The sequence below is a fragment of the Mytilus edulis genome, chromosome 8, assembly GCF_963676685.1.
Source record: "Mytilus edulis chromosome 8, xbMytEdul2.2, whole genome shotgun sequence".
Classification (NCBI taxonomy): Eukaryota; Metazoa; Mollusca; class Bivalvia; order Mytilida; family Mytilidae; genus Mytilus; species Mytilus edulis.
In genome coordinates this window covers 58,637,387-58,655,566 of record NC_092351.1, presented here as the reverse complement: position 1 = coordinate 58,655,566, position 18,180 = coordinate 58,637,387, and the positions used below count along the sequence as shown (strand labels likewise).

The window sequence follows — 18,180 nt, the reverse complement described above, 5'->3', positions numbered from 1 at the left end:
TTAATTTAAGATTTCAAATCACTTATCAGTTTCACCAATAGCATATACAAATAAAGAACTGTATGATATGCGGCGAATATAACATTTTAAAATCAAATGACATTTATATGTGCTATTGCTGAGTATTTTTAAAAAATCGGCTAGTGCACTGTTGTGTTTAAAACATTTAATATTAAGATTGCATTTAGTTAGTTTTCTCTTTTGAATTGTTGTCGTTTGTTCCTTTGGGGCCGACTATGCAGTTTGGGGTTTTCTCATTATTAAATAATGGGATGTGCGCGTTTTGCAATTGTTGTCCTCATAATTATACTCTCATGCCCATACTCCCCGAAATGTGACACTTATTATAAAAAAGAAGATATGTTATGATTGCAAATGAAACAACCCTCCACAAGAGACCAACATGATACAGAATTTAAATAAACAACTACATTTGTTGTACAATGTTGTATTGCATGTTTTAAAATTTCCGTTTACAAAAACATCAACGGCTGCGTCCTTATATTACTTTGTGATAACATATTTTAACCGAATCAATGACCATAATTGGACGTTTCATTGTCGAGTTTATAAAAAAACGCCTGTAAATATATGGACTGGTATATGGTAGGCGAAACGGTAAACCCCGTCCATGCAGCCAAGAGTAAAAAATCAAGTAATATATATGACACAAAGAGCTGTATAAATGACGTTACTTCTTCAAAACTTTAAAACAACAGTCCCTGTTAGATTAATCTCAAATATATACGTATTGGTTTTTTAATTTCTGATTTTACATGAAAGGAAAAGGTGTGAAACCCGGAGGAAATAATGGGGAATGACTATTATATTAAACTGAATTGCAATCACAGTCATGCATGTGGTTCAAATTTATATCTTTTTCCTGATTGTCTGTATCTATTAAAGCTCTATTTTAATTTTGAAAAGACAAAAATCGACAAAAAAATACTTTCTATATCTTAATTAACTGACTGTCTTTCTGTGGCTAGGTATAGACCACAATTAAAGAATTGCTTCAATTTTAGTTTTCTTAAAGAAAAGGGAACGTAACACTCTCACTAAACGCACCATCAGATTTTATCTTGCATCCCAAGTTCGCCGAACTTGTCTGCTGCATAGTTAAAGATAATTCAGAGCCACACGGTTGACCAACTTTAACATGGGTTCCCATTTTTTTTTAATTCTTTACGATTTGTTGTTTATGGTAATGTTTAACCGTTATGAAACCGTAAACTTGTTCAACTTACTAGATTCTCTCAATGCCTTAATCCAAAATCTTTATAATTAACTTGATTAAATTTCTGCAGTGTTATATATGGTCATACACGCTGCATTTTTTACTTGTTAACGATACCTACGATTTTTGAATACTCTTAATTTCAGAGAAAATAAAAAGATTGATGATCATCGGATACCAATTGCAGCTAAAGGTATGTTACTTAATATTCAATAATCAAGTTAACAAGGAATAAATTGAAAGTCTAGTCATGAAACTTTAGTTATCAACTAAAATGTCTGCAAACAATGAGTATTAAACATCTATTTGTTTTAAAACGGAAAAGGGACTGCTTCGCTGCAATCTCATTTACATTCTATAACCACCAATAAACGGCATTTATCTGATACGGCTATGGCAAGTATATAAATATCGTTTTCGTTTTCATCTAGAACAAGGTGTTATTTATTGCGGAATCTTTAAGCACTGCATTAAACCAACTATGATCGTTATCGTTACTATTTGGAAGGGAAGAGATTTTTTTCCAATAAATAAGATCAAAGTGAGATATAAGATAAAAAAAAAGCGACATTGGAAAGTAAAGTAAAATCACAAAAATACTGAACTCCGAGTACAACTCAAAACGGAAAGTCTCTAATCAAATGGCAAAATCTAAAGGATAAAACACATCAAACGAATGGACAATAACTGTCATATTCCTGTCTTGGTACAGGCATTTTTAAATGTAGTAAATGGTGGATTGAACCTGGATTCATAGCGCGTAACCTCTAACATGTATGAAAGTCTAATCGATGCAAAAAAACCAGACTTAATAGGTAATATAGTCAAAATATGGTTACACCAGTAATGACTGTGTTACAATCTCAAAACAAACCAACATTTACAAAAAATCACAAAAAGCCTCTATAAAATTTAAAAAAAACACATTCATTGCTTTGTGTGTTTGACGTTAAAAAATCTAAACGTCGCATAGGCAGAAAATTTGTCGTCCAATGTATATTAAAGAGAAAACAATTTCACCTGGGGAATGGTGGTATACAGGGTTAAAAAATCAAAAGTTATGTTTTATTTATGAATTATTTCATAAATAGACCGAGATTTAAAATTTTCAAGAAGTTTTTTGAAGAATTTTCAAGAATTCACTTATGGCCAATACCACTACGCGAGTAATATAATTTTCCGTTTGTAGTTCAAAGTATTTTTAAATTTATAAGAGAAAAATAACATTATGACATATAATAGAGCAATATCATAATGACGGGATCTTTTAAAGTACAGAGTCACTTGATAAGAAACAAGGAAACACAAAAACTCGCATATACAAAACACACCAGCGAAAATGAAGTACCGAGCGACGTCAAATGGATATCACATAAACAGACCAAACAGTAAAAGTACTATTAATAATTGAATAACGAAAAATAAAGAAACAATAAAACACGTTGTTAAGATGACAAATAACGTCAGTACATTGAATATATACAGAACAATAGGAGAACAACACTAATAATATTACTATAGTTTCTCTATCAAAAATTTTAAAATTATGTTTTTGTTTTGTTTGTAGATAATCCAGATAATGATAAACAAGGAAATGCTTTGATTGTTAGCTTTATAATACTTGGATTAATAGTATTAGGTCAAGTATAATTTTGTTTACTATCTATATATGTATGCCCTACTAACCCTTGCAATAAAACATGAACGAAAAGCAAATTTAAAACGCACTTTTCACACAAAACAGTAATTATAATCATACAATAATATACTAGGCGTCTTTCTTTTAAATTTAGCTTTTATTTATATTTCTGTCATCCGCTGCATGCATCTACGAACATTCACACATATTTGAATTAATTTCTAATTTGAAAAAGGTAACAAGTTTGTACTCTGAGTGATATCAACTCAAAACGTAAATTATATAAAATTAGTGTGTTTAAAGTATTTACTAATGTATTGAATATCTAGTTGTTGGTTTTTCTTATTTGCGAAAATGACTGCTAACTTCTGTTTCGTATTTTGTTTTATATTGAATTTTTATTGTTGAGAGAAATTATAAATGTGAAAACAATTTTAGGTTCCTTTACTAGTTTGAATTGGAAGCATGTTTACGATGGATTAATAAGATTACGGAAATTCAATAAGCGTAAAAGTAAGTGGTTTGTATGCAATATTGTTTTTTTCTTTTTTGTTGAATGTTGATTCGATAACTCATATATAAGATACATATTACAGGGTGATAGATTAGACCATTATCCCAAAAATCATTTATGATTCTTGGAGACCCGTTCTCCAAAATGTCATTATATTACGTATTTTTGTATTCTAACATTAAAAATATTAAGTAATAAACATACCAATCATCTTTATTGTATAAACCGCACAATTAATCATGCGTATCATTGAAGTTTGATAACTATACCATGCAATGGAGTTAATTATCTTTATCGTCTGAACCAATAAAAATCTGGTATTTTGAAACAGAATAAAACTATCTGAACAGTTTTACTGTTCATTTGAAATAATCGTTTAAGTGTTTTCTGACAAGATGCAATCAAAATATTGACCGTGACAATAAAATGTTGTTGGTGATAATTTCATAAATTATTCGTGTCCTGAGGATACTGCCGCCCCACATTACCACATAATAAAACCTTTATCACTTTTATGACTACATTGGCAACACAAGTGCATATATAGGAATAATTTCTTACTGTTTGATTATCCATAATTTACAAAAATTCGTATCAATTTATTACACAGTGTTTAAATATAACAACAAATAAGCAACCACGAGCTATATTAACACGGGAAGAATACGCAATGCATATTCGAGTAGTGACACCTATATATTAGATATTCAGTCGAAACTCTTGTTTATCCTTTACTTTAAACTGGTTCACAAAAAGTATTTCATACAATTTGTTTGAGCTTAAAATAATAGCTTTAGGTTTTATTACACTCACGACTTCGACAGTTTCTTTCGCCGAATGTCGATTTGAAGGACCATGATTCTTTATCAGGGATCACTTAACTTTTGATGTGCATATTCTATTTAAGCCGTTTTAAAGTGCATACAGTTATCTTTGAGAATAATTGATACAATTTAAGCAGGGCTAGTAAGATTCTTTAAAGTATGCCCTTTAAATAGTCAAGGTGTTAAATTGGTTAATGCCCAGCATGTCCACTAAACGGAACGTAGATAACATTTTGTATCTCTTATCTGTGTTTGTTAATTTAGTAAAATCAACGGTACGTCCCGTTACACATTATCATAAACATACCAATATTTAAAACACTTCCATATTGTATAACCTATGGACCAAAAATCCTGTCAATACTAATGTTGTGGCTTCGTAGAAAGTCACGCTTTTTCCAGAACTACGTATATGTATAACGATTTTACATTTAAAGTTACGATCACCAATTTAAGACTCTGATACGATAAACCAAATACATCAAGTTCACATCTTATATAAACTTATATGTCTTTATCTTTGGTTTTGAAGCTATGAAATACTAGGCTGTCAGCGATTCTGGTAAAGTTAGACCTAGAAAGCAAAAAGAAGCATGCAATTTATCAAGTTCATTTTTTATTCGATTAAACAAATTAAACAATTCATACAAACAAGGCACTTGTACATCCTGAATTGTACATATATCACATTTGTATTGGTCAATTGTCTACCAATGTATGAAGACTTGTAATGAAACAACTAAAAATAATGCCTTATTTCCTGAAGATCAAAAATAAATATACTAAGACCCAAACAAAGCACATACACACAATCATCTACATGCACAGTTTGGTCATGATGGTTCTTTCATCGCAAATATATAAAAAAAAAATGTTTAAGGGTAAGTAATTTCGACATCAACACATCCTAGGGTGTTTATGGTCAACCTGTGACACGGTTCATGATTAAAAAAGGATTTTGTCTCATGACTGTGTTTATTACTGCCGAAAATGATACTTTGAATACAAGTTCCCTACCAAATATAAGTTTATTTTGAACCAGTCATGCCATTAGTTTACTTTGAAACTTTAAAGTGAATATGTTAGATCTACGATCAATGATTTTGACCGTCCCACTGAATTTCTTTTTTAAAGTTTTCAAACGGACAAGTAACATGCTCTCATTTTCAGTGAGTCCTTCTTATTTGTACTCTGCCTTTAAGTAATTTGGCATTTAGGTTTTTTTATTATTGCACTAGTCAATGTTTTTTAAAGAATTTTTATTCTGTGACTTCACAGCCCAATGATACGTGCTCATCAAGTTAAGCATGGTTAAAGGGGTGTACTCAACCAGTTGTCTGACTTGTCTTCTATGAATATTTAAAGCTAGGTTCACACTGCCGATCTGATCAACTCGACCAGGCCCCATGAAGCCAAATTACTTGATCGGGAGACTTGTCTCAGTAAATCGACAAGAGTGTTCGGGATAGTCTACCTTGCTCGTCATCGATCTGACTTTCTACCCGAGAGTTGTTGACATGTCAAAAACATTCGAGTAAGAATCCATAAGTACGTCACTCGAGAAGAGATCGAGAATCCGTTGAGTAGCGGTCGAATTGATTGGGAAAGGATCGTGTAGAGATTGAGCCTGGTCGGAATACAAAACTTTTACCGATAACTACTCGATCATTTCGACCTGTGCTCGACTAAGGTCCGATCATTTCCAGATTAACTCGACCAATGCCCGATCGCTTTCAGATCACTGCGACTTGTATATTTATTTTATCCCAGACCAATTCGACCAATACCCGATTACTTCGCGACCATATTCGACCAATCTTCGATCTCTGCTCGGTAATACACGAGAACACATGGCTGCTACACGATTCTCTAAAAGTGTGTGCAGATCTGATTAACTATCATAACTTTGCTTCCGCAAAATATGTTGGCAACATTATTATTAACTACAAAAATTCCTCAAATAACAGTACGTACGTGTCTTTACTTTTGCAAGGAGATGTACCATTTTAAAAGAAAGGCAAAAAATACCAAAGGAACAATCAAACTCACGGTCGAAAACAAACTTTGACAGCCATAGTAAAAACTGCAACCGACGAGAAGACAAACAGCAGTCCACATAACATAGAAAACTTAAAAACTTAACAGCACGTATCCCAACAAAACCTGGGATGTTCTCAGATGTTCCGGAATTGAAGAAAATCCTGCAATTTTGGCACCGGCGAATATTAAAGTAATTGTGCAATACTATTCATTGTTCGACTGCTGATGACTACGTTATCTTTTAAAGTCGGTTTACAAATATTAATATTATATTTTACCTGTTTTATTGGCAATTTTCTGTTTTTGTCTGTCCGTATTTTCCATTTGTCCAAAGATGTTTGTAGCATAAAAAAAGAAGATGTAGTTCAATTGCCAATGAAACAGTTCTTCACAGATAGTGCACCTAATGACACAGAATTTATCAATTACAACTATAGGTCACCTTACAGTCATATTCTTTTCATTCGAACTTTTTGACGTAATTTCACACAAAAATGAGACGAAAGAAAAACTTTTTTTTTATTTGGTGCCAATTCCTTTCTAACAGTAATGATACAAACTGTTCAGCGAGCACATGTTTTACATCATTTGTTTCTAACATACTATTGCAAGTTTGCATGAGTTTTGACAAGCTATACACTCGCTGGAAATGCGTTTGTCATTCGTGGTTTGTTAGTTCAAACGATGCATTTCTTTCTAGCTTTAATATCAAATGAATTATCTAAATGTGTTCTTGTTTGTCAAAACATTGTCTAAAATTACTCAAAATCCCCTCTAACCAACCGATGCATTTGTCTCTATTGCTGTACAGTTTAACAAGCTATAACAAACCGCACACAACGTTCACCAAAAAAATGCACTCTTGATCTTTTGATAGATCTATGTAAAGTTGTAAATTGTTTCAGAAAAGGTATCACTCCAATCAAATTTTGGGGATATATGAGACAGCTTTGCCCTCTTTTTGCAATATATTTTGGCAACTACATACAGGTTGTTGCCATACAGCAAAAAGAAAAACAAATGTCTGTAACTATTCAACTACTGGATATCAAATCTATTAAAAAACCGATTACATACTTACGCAAAACTATTTGACAAACAGTACGCTTTATTTGTAAGAAATCAAGGAAATGGGGATGGTAAAGTTAATGCATATTGCTATCTAATCCAGTGACAAATCTCATTTTGTGGTTTCATTTCTAAAACAGAGGAAAAACAAACTACCATTTCATATAAGTGTCCACTTTCAGAAATGTTCAGGAAGTTTTTATAAGCATTTGGTTACTCTTTGTTGAGTTAGTGCAAGTCTTACATACTTCCCACACAATGGTCGTCGTGTCAGCCGCTGACTCACCTAGATATCATGTCGCCCGTTTCTGTCTACACCATCTTGTTGTCTTCTAAGCACTCTACAAGCTCCGTCTCAGCTATTCAGCTGTCCTTCTAAGCTCTTACTACCTTGCCCTATCAGATGCACCTTGCCCACAAATCCAATTACTTTATTTCTATGTAGATATATTATAATGTATGATTTTTTTCGGACCTTCTACTCAATATAACAAAAAAAAAAAAAACGCAGAATGTGTCCATGGGACACTGATAATACCCCAGCTATTGTATATAACATTATAAAGTGTCATTTTTGGACATATGTACGTACGGACGGACAAGGTGAACACTTAATGTCCACTCCTAAGCGGCGGGGAATAAAAAAGATCGGACGTTTTAATACTGAAAATGTGCATACCCGACCAATTCCCGATTATCCTTACGACCCATATACGATCAGGTGGATCTTGTCTGATAGAGATCAGGATTCGATCGTGAATAGTTGATTTGATCTAGCTAGTCGAGTAAAGATGGTAATTTATCGTAATCATCGATTAAGTATTCATTCTGTTGTCGGATGGAGTCATGATGGCGTCTTTAAGGAGTCGTGAAGTTAAGGTCCTGTACAGTCGGATGGCGGTCGGGTAGAAGTAAATAGCTCCGATGAAAAATTTGGTTGAGCTTGGTCGTGGACATTTTGACATTCGGGATCATCGAGTTGATCTGATCGGCAGTGTGAACATAGCTTAAAGGTTTTATTTAAATGTTCGAAAGTGATGTCATGGATAGACAAGATATGCCAAATACATCGGTAGGTGTTTGCTCATAGATGAATATATAACGGTGACATGTGCTTGTTTATATTTTTGTGCGTAAGGCGTGTTTTTTTACTATTGTTTTATTTGCAATCGAACACCTTCTTCTAATGTTTATAGTTTGTTTATGTCACTTTGTTTTCTTTAGTCATAGCTTCTCAAAAATATGTTCTATATAAGCACTCCAACACAACATGTAAAACAAAAATATCTTTCATTTTCAATATTTCTAATTTATCAAAATATAAAAAATAGACAAAATCTGTAAAACCTAAATGGTAGCACATTATTTGTTTATAGAAATAGAAGAATGTGGTATAATTTTAAATCAGATATTTTATCAATAGGCAAAATGACGCAGTATTTTTGATATATTTTTTTATGAATTTTCCACAGAAAAAAGCATGCAGATCCAAGAAAAAGAAAAAAAATATAATAAACTCCAAGAACAGTTTTTGGAGTTACGGAAGCAATTTAATGGTAAGTATAAGAATATTTCAGAATATTGACAGTCAAATGACAGTAACGCACTAATTTAACAGCACCTGTTTTTGATTTGACTTTGTGTTGTTCGTATTCTAATAAAATACAGCTAACATAGCTAACATATCGTGGATTTATGATTTTATTATTCTCAAATGTGCATAACATTTTATAACATTACAAGTTTGTTAGATAAACATTGCAGTTTATTAATTTCATTTTTTTCCAACAAGGGATATCATTGACAAAATCCTCTAAATAGATCACCTACAATATCAATAGCCTGTCAAAGTTAAAGATGTGAGTTCGAACACTGATTGTGGCAGCGGTGTTCAACTCCAATCTAATCATCAGTGTTCCTGTCAAAAAAAAACATACGAGGTAGTTCAAAAAATATATCATCATCTTCTTTGTTCATAATATATATCATCATCTAATTATTCAACGTTTTAACAATAATTTTTGTCTGTATGTCTTCTGCTGAAATATAGGATACAAACTACATAACATGTCATTTTTCATTTCAGGCCCCTAATCACCCCATGGTCAACATCATCGAGTGTGGCGGCTCTCGGGCTGATATTTTGACCTAGGGCTGAGAAAGGGTCTGATATAAAAATTGCCTTGTTATAATCTATATACAAATGTATATATATCATCTACTTTGTTCATTCACATTCAGTTTAAATGATTGATAACCGTAAAGGATCCTTCTTGAGTGAAATTTAATAATAATCCTTAATGTCAACACATACCGAATGTTTGATTTATCTTGAACATATATTACATGGGTTTTAAGGATACATAGATATAAATTGTAAACTAGATTTGACATAGCGATAGTTTCCTACAATTACAGTGACTGTATTATTGTACGCTGTTTTCTTAAAACAAATAGTATTGTAAGCTATAGCTATATATAGGTTTTCATATTTTCGATGAAGCACAAACGCGATTTTGTTTTGTCACATAGCTTTTTTTTTGGTATGCGCAAAATTAAACTATATCCTGACATTTTTATATTTATATATATATATATATATATATATATATATATATATATTACTCTAATTCTTCGTAAATTCATCCCTTTCTGCACCCATTGTACAAGAAAATTTAATCAACGTGTGTTTCGTTTGATCTCAGTTCATCATTGGTTATAAAAAATTCGATTATGACGTCGAATTTTCTTGCTTTCCTCTGAATTTCCTATTGTGACGACATGAAAAAAGGCGACCATACATGATGACGTCACATAGAAAGAACACATCTTTTTGCAGATCATTCGTAAAGAAGGAATTAGTTTGTCTGTATATATTGTTTGAAAATTATTAGAGAAACAGAGTCCACCACCAAATCTCGTTTAATACGATATTTATCCACTCTCGACAGTTAAATTTTAAATATTTAAAACGCTCGGCGAGCCTCAAGTGGATAAATATCATATCACACTCAATGCAGTGGTGGATTCTATATATATATATATAATCCCGGCGAGGGAAGAACCAAAAATTTGCGAAAGGAAATTTACAGATCTAACATTGTTGGGTTGATGTTTAGACGAGTTGTATATATATATCTAGTATAGAGGAGCTGCATATTAAATTGCATATTTATCAATTACTAAGATGTTTAAAGGTAGATGGAGTGTCTAAATTATAATCCATATAATTTCTTAATAATTTGCCAAAATGTAGTTGATATCGTGCTTTTAAAAAAATAATAATAAAAAGAATGGGTCACCGGGCTTATTTTCACTCTACACGGTGTTCAAAATTTACAAATTTGTACAGATTATGCATGGAAAACCCAATTTTCTGCGATAAAGCATAATCTACACCATAGAATTTTGAGATAATATATGAGAAGATGGCTTTAATAGTATGCTTTCAGTTAAGAAAAAGAAACAATGGGGTCACCGGACCCGTTTTCTTGCTACATTTTGAAATAGGTAAATTCATAACACAATCCAGTGTAAAAGTACCTTATCTGAATTATTTGCCCTTGCATTTGCGTTGCCTCTCCTTATTTGGCAAAGTTGGAAAAAAAATGATCAAACAAAAGTTTTCTGTTTTTTGTAAAATACAACCATAAATATGATAAACATGTCATTTTCTATATCGAAGTGGAAGTTCTTACACATTAGTTACCTACTACTCTAAATATTTGCACATTCTATTAAAGATCTAGAACTTGTTTCTGGTATATTCAAATCCAAGATGGAGGAAGACACCCTATCTACCTTAAATTGATACATATCATTTCGATCTGTGACAATATAACACGGAATCATAGCACGAAAAGAGTGTCAAATTTGAATGTAACTACAAGTAACAAATACTGTAAATTCAGAAATTATTAATAAAAATAGTGCAATAATTCCAAAAGGTTAAAAAAGACAACACTAAAATAAAAAAAAGCAATAAACACACATGCGCAATTAAGTTATGACATATCTTGTATTTCTACTTTTTAGAATTACCACGTATGCAAAATATTGAACGGTGTATCATAAGCAATTACAAACAACTTGTTTCAAGAATTGACCCCTTGCCGATTGCTGAAGCTCTACAACAGAAAAATATACTATCGAAAGAAGATATGGAAGAAATAAAAAACACATTGAAAAGAACAACACGGAATCATATTCTTCTTCGAAAAATATGCTATGGAAATGAACAAATGTATGATGTATTTACACAAACTCTGAGATCTAACCCTTTATTCATAGATTTAGCAGAACAAATGGAAACACTCGGTAGGTAAATTTTGAAACAAAACTGTTTCTACGATTAATGTGCATCAAATCCTTTAATTGGTCTCCTAAAAATCTGCTGCAACTTACCATGAACGACATTCATATTTAGTTCTTTAATTATTAGGAGTTGTGGTGTGATAGCAAATGAGACAAAAGAATGTGACGGGGTTAAACATGTTTGTGAGCGTCTTGTTTTTAATAACGTTAGTTAAATAATATAAGCATTGCAATCGAGGTTAAGAAATTTAACTTGCAGTCACAAACTCTCTGAAGAAGAAATACTAGTAATGAAAAATAAATAAATACAATTATGTAAACTGTAAAAAAAATGTTTATGTATATCTGCATATCGTGATTTATGAAGGAGAAAGAAAGTTTCCCCGCGCTTGATAATCACGAGTGTCTGTATTTTGAAAGTAATGTAGCATTTATCATGTTTCTTCTTGATACAACATCGGTAAACTGTGCAACATCATGCTCTCAATTTCAAGACAGAGAGCAGCATTATTGATTCTAATATATGTACACCTACTATTTGTCAACTCAAAACAGTTTATGGAAGTAGGATTAGTAGGATTGCAATTAAACATCAGAGCGTACTGCACTTGGTACCAGAATTTTGGACTCACAAAACAATGCACCTCATATCTGGGAAACAGGCTTCTTATTTTATATATATTCCCCTAAAGTTGGATTTCTTTGATCCATTCTTGTATTGGTAAACATACACAAAACACTGTGTTATACACAAGCCTCTACACTGATAATCTGATAAAAAAAAATATCCGTTACATACATGATACATGTGAATCAATATTTATACCATTAAGTAGGAATTATTCTATTTTAAATTTGTACTTCCAGTCAGCATGTTTTCTTCGACTGACCCTTTTTTGCTTTTTGTGTGGTTCCTGCTGTGCATATACTGATTTTGTGTAATGGATGAATACCCCCATATGATTTGTTTTCTATTGTGTTATAGCGGTGTGTGAATTAAATTTAGATTTGAAATGTATCATCACTGTCTTAAAACTCGTTTTTTATACAGCTTATATTTAGATTGATTGTATAACTATCAACGATTCTGTAAATGAATAACTGATGATGGATGCATTTTGTCAATTATCCTTTTAGTATATCTGTTTTGTTTTGTACCATTTTGTTTGCTTTTGTCATCGAATTTCTATTTTAAAGTCCACCTCTTTTGTAGATTAATATATATATATATATATATGTATATATTGTAAATTGAATTGCACCATCGTCTGTTTTTACATCCGTTTCATTTAAAAAATGAAAATTTTACAGCTTTACAAAACCCACCAAAGAGGATAGTACATGCATTATTGCAATTATTAACGTCCCTTTTCCATTGTAACATGTCATCGTCATCAAAATTCGTCATTGTTTAGTTTGATTTTCTTAATCGTCTCCTCTGAAATTCTATTCTTAATAAAACCAAACTAAACCTGAGATTCAACATAGCATGGCCACCACGGTTCTTAAATATAGCAATGCAGTTACACGCTAAATGTGTCAATAATTTTCAAAACTGTTGTTAATAGGAAAAATTGGTCTTTGACAGATAATCTCAGAATGCGATATATCTCCGAAAAGTTCGTCCGAAAACCCCCTTTAATATTGATTTTTGCAAATCGTTTGCCTTTTTATTCTGACACCTACAAAAATAATGATATACTGTCAATATTAAAATAACAAATCATGATCAACGAATCCATCCACATGACTAATATCGTAAAACGAATATTTAATTATAAGATGTATTGCAAAGTACTAATGAATTAAGAGGACATTTTATTACGAAACATATCGGTATTGAGAGATCAACAAATGAATAAATCGAAATTGTCATCATCATCTTATCTTGAGAGACAATTTTTGTGTTTAAAACGAAACAATCATAAATGTAGCTGAGCTTAATTTCAAACTGCAAAAATGATAAGCATGATAACTTACACACCTTAGATTGCACGTCTATTCCCTTTGAAGGTTATATCATGTATAATAGTGTATATTAAGTGCGAATCCATTTTTTTCCCCATTTTTACTGTAGTCTATTGTAGAATAAAGGATGACGGGAAAAACTGCGTTTGTTTACTTTTTGATAGTACGAAATCATTAATTTAAATGTATATTTTAACACAATTCAATAAGAATATAACTTTCTAATGTATAATCATGATAATCACAAGATAAAAGTCCTAAAACATGTCATTCAAGTAGCTGAATCCATACTATTGTTGACTGGATGCTATTTATTTTAACTATAGATGCGATGAATTATCACTGAAAGTGCAATCATTTCTGATGTGGAATTTTTGGTGGTGCGATGAATTTTCATTATTGTTTTATATGATAATTCGACAAGCACCAACTGAAAATAGTCGTAAGATATGACTTTGGTACTGATGATATTTAAAAAGCAAGCTGGTCGTAGATGCTCACTTGAATGTATACTGTTAAACCAACTTATGTTTGATTTCAGACATTGTGTACAGTGTTCATCGATACTTTTTCTGTACTTCGTTTTATGATTTTTTTTCCCTCATAGTAATGTACCGTTCCTAAGTAAAACATCGAGAAGATAGTTTACGATTTATGAGAAATTCAAACACATATCAAGACGATTCGATTGTTGCTATTGATATATGGATATTTTTCTCCCAAAAAGTATCAATTGAGTTATAATTTACTTAGCCTATGAACTTCCTTTTACTTGAAATTGCACATTAGTTTATATAACAACAGATTTATTTTTTTGAAAAAGAACTATATTAATGTTTAATTGAGGAAAATGAGTAAACGTCTAATTTTCAAAATTTTCTTGGGGGGGGGGGGCATGCACCCAAACCCTCCTAAGAGGTTCGGAACACTACATGAAAAAAATATTTGTTTTTGATTGGCTCTGGAAAATATTACAAGTTACTTTGCATTGTAACACTTTCAAGTTACTTTGCCTAGAAAAAAATACAAGTTACTACGGCTCAATGTAAAAAAAACGTTTGTCTCTAAACAAATTTCCGAAAAAAACCCGCTCTTCACACACACCAGAAAATCAAATGGTTGCTACCTTAGCTGTCAAAGGTATATGTATACAATGATGGCGTTTCAAAGGAAAGGATATATTTTATCCTTCATAAAGATCTGGGTCTGAACAAATTATAAGTGAATAAAGAATTGACAATATTAGCAATAAATGCCATGTTTACGGAATTTATTGATATATATAACCACAGACTTTCACTCACATAGTACAGTACTTGCAACCTTAGGCGTTACTGTTTGACGTGAACTTGACTGATCGGTGAATGATCGGTGACGGATGTTTGACTGATCGATGAGTGATCGGTGATCGGTGACCCATAGGATCCGTCAGATAGGTCAAATAACCTATGTGAGAGTTACCCTGACAACTGTCACCGATCGATCAGTAAATTGAATTTATGCACGGATCGGACGGATACGTATATATTTAAAATTCTTATGTAAACCGAACTCCACAGTGTTTACAATCGATGAACGCGGACCTCTACGAAGACACCTTAATTTACACGTTATAATTTGTAATAGAATTAGTTGCAATACAAAAGTAAAAATAGTTTAACAGAATAAGATGCTTAGAGCGTTAAATTGTTTGTGTTGATTAATATTTTCGTATTAAATATTGTAAACATCAGAGACATATAATACATAATTGTATTATATGACTCTGTTAACATGAACTTATTTCTACGAAAATGGTTATTGTTGACCGCCATTGGATTTTTGAACTTTTAATAGTTTCGAATAGGTTGTTTTTTCATGAAATTAAAAGAATGTCAAAGAAATGATATTAAAAGTTTGTTCCCATTGTTTAGAATAACCAACATTAATATTCTTTTTATCAAATATTGTACTATTTTATTTGCTATCAGTTATTTTTACCATCTTGAGACAAGTCTTCTAATTAGAATTGAGATATAATGAGAATTAAAATACTTAAACTTTTATTTTTGTGGAATAAGAATGCAGTTATTGATTTATTTTGATGCAAATTATTAACCGTCATATGATTTCAGTACTTTTTGTACATCAGGATTGGCTGTTCTTCATAAAACATGCCTACTTTAAGGAAAAAGATATTAAATTTTTGAACGCGTTACCTAAAATGCAAATATTTCTTCATTTTACTGAAAATTATTGACCGCCATTGGATTTTGTACTTTTTATAGTTGAAAATAGTTTTTTTTCATAAAATTAAAATAATATCAGAAAAATCATACTAAAATTTTGTTCGCATTGTTTAAAATAATCAAAATTATTCTTCTTTTTATCAAAAATGATACTATTCTATTTGAAATCAGTTATTTTTACCATCTAGAAACAAGTCTTCTAATCAGAATTGAGATATAGTGAGAATTAAAATACTTAAACTATTATTTTTGTGGAATAAGAATGCGGTTATTGATTTGTTTTGATACAAATTATTAACCGTCATATGATTTCAGTACTTTTTGTACATCATGATTGGCTGTTCTTCATAGAATAATCTAACTTTCAGGAAAAAGATATAAAAGTTTTGTATGCGTTTCCTAAAATGTAAATATTTCTTCATTATACTAAAAATTATTGACCGCCATTGGATTTTTGTACTTTTTGTATTTAAGAATAGTTTTTTTTCATAAATTAAAAGAATATCAGAAAAATCATACTAAAATTTTGTTCGCATTGTTTAAAATAATCAAAATTATTCTTCTTTTTATCAAAAATGATACTATTTTATTTAAAATCAGTTATTTTTACCATCTTGAGACAAGATATCATACTGAATTAAATACTTAAACTTTAATTTTTGTGGAATAAGAATGTAGTTATTGATTTATTTTGATGCATATTATAAACTGTCATATGATGTCAGTACTTTTTGTACATAATGATTGGCTATTCTTCATAAAATAATCTTACTTTAAGGAAAAAGATATTAAATTTTTGTACGCGTTGCCTAAAATGCAAATATTTCTTCATTTTACTGAAAATTATTGACCGCAATTGGATTTTTATACTTATTATAGTTGAAAATATTTTTTTTTTCATAAAATTAAAAGAATGGCAGAGAAATCATACTGAAATTTTATTCGCATTGTTAAAAATAACCAAAATTATTCTTCTTTTTATTTAAAATGATACTATTTAATTTGAAATCAGTTATTTTTACCATCTAGAGACAAGTCTTCTAATCAGAATTGAGATATACTGAGAATTAAAATACTTAAACTTTTATTTTTGTGGAATAAGAATGTAGTTATTGATTTATTTTGATACAAATTATTAACCGTCATATGATTTCAGTACTTTTTGTACATCAGGATTGGCTGCTCTTCATAAAATATGCTTACTTTTAGGAAAAAGATATAAAGTTTTTGTACGCGTTTCCTAAAATGCAAATATTCCCCTACAGAAAAAAAAGTTGAGGGCCAGTTGATGGCCATGTGGCGGACAGTTGAGGGCTAGCTGTTTTAAGCAAAATAGTTGAGGGCTAGGTGTTGAGCATCTTAGCTCAACTCGAACCTGGCCAAGCACTGTATGTTGGATAGATGTCGCTCAACTGGCCCTCAACTGAAGTTGGCCAATAAGTTGAGGAAAAGTTGAGAAATTGATCTTTGATTTTCATATAGTTGAGCAAAAGTTGAGCTTTCAGACTTTGAAATTTTTGTAGTTGAGCAAAAGTTGAGCATTCAGACTTTGAAATTTTTGTAGTTGAGGAAAAGTTGAGCGTTCAGACTTTGATTTTTTTTAATAGTTGAGCAAAAGTTGAGCAATTAGAAAACGACCTAGTGATATAAATGTTATGTGCCATCTGCTTTATCTGTCTTTAGTGCAAATGGACAGGAAGTATTATTATAAATGTACACAAAGTTTGAGGCAAAATTAAGGGAAGCACATGTTTTCAATTTTATACATTTTTCTGTATTTTAACTTAACTAAATCTTTGACATAAAGATAAAAACACAAACAGTATTTCTTTTATTAAAAGATATATCAAATATTCAAGATTTAGGTAATTAACAGTTATTATTAGGGGCAAATCTCAAAGTGATCACACTGTCACAATACCCAAAAGAACCTTAAACATTTAAAATTTGAACTGGGTTTGAGCATGCACATGGCAAGTAAAGATGTCTTCTAGCTATCATGAATAAAATATGAATTTTACAATGAATGTAGATAAAAAAAGTTTCAAATAACTGTATTGACATTGAAAAGTGCAGTGTATTCTCCTGATGACATGACTCTTGGATTTAGGAAGATTGGTGTTTAACACATATTTCTGGAAACATCTTTTGGTAAGGACAATATTGGATTAGATTTGATTTCCACCATTTTGAATAAGTGTATAATTATTCTCTTTTAGTTCAAAATAGTGATATTTAAAGTGTTTTCTTTATAAACTTTAAAGAGTGAAGAACAAAATGAGACAATATATTTATGCATTAATTTATATATTCTCAAAATGTGTAAGACAGGAGACATGTTTATTTTA

The 18,180-nt window shown here is 31.0% G+C and overlaps 1 long non-coding RNA gene across 1 annotated transcript; it reads left to right on the top strand.

Moving 5' to 3' along the window:
* The first annotated feature begins 3,310 nt into the window (after positions 1 to 3,310).
* On the top strand, positions 3,311 to 11,631 carry LOC139486003 (uncharacterized). Its single transcript, XR_011655449.1, has 3 exons — positions 3,311 to 3,389; positions 8,795 to 8,878; positions 11,358 to 11,631. It is a non-coding gene; the product is annotated as an uncharacterized lncRNA (long non-coding RNA).
* The last annotated feature ends 6,549 nt before the right edge of the window (positions 11,632 to 18,180 follow it).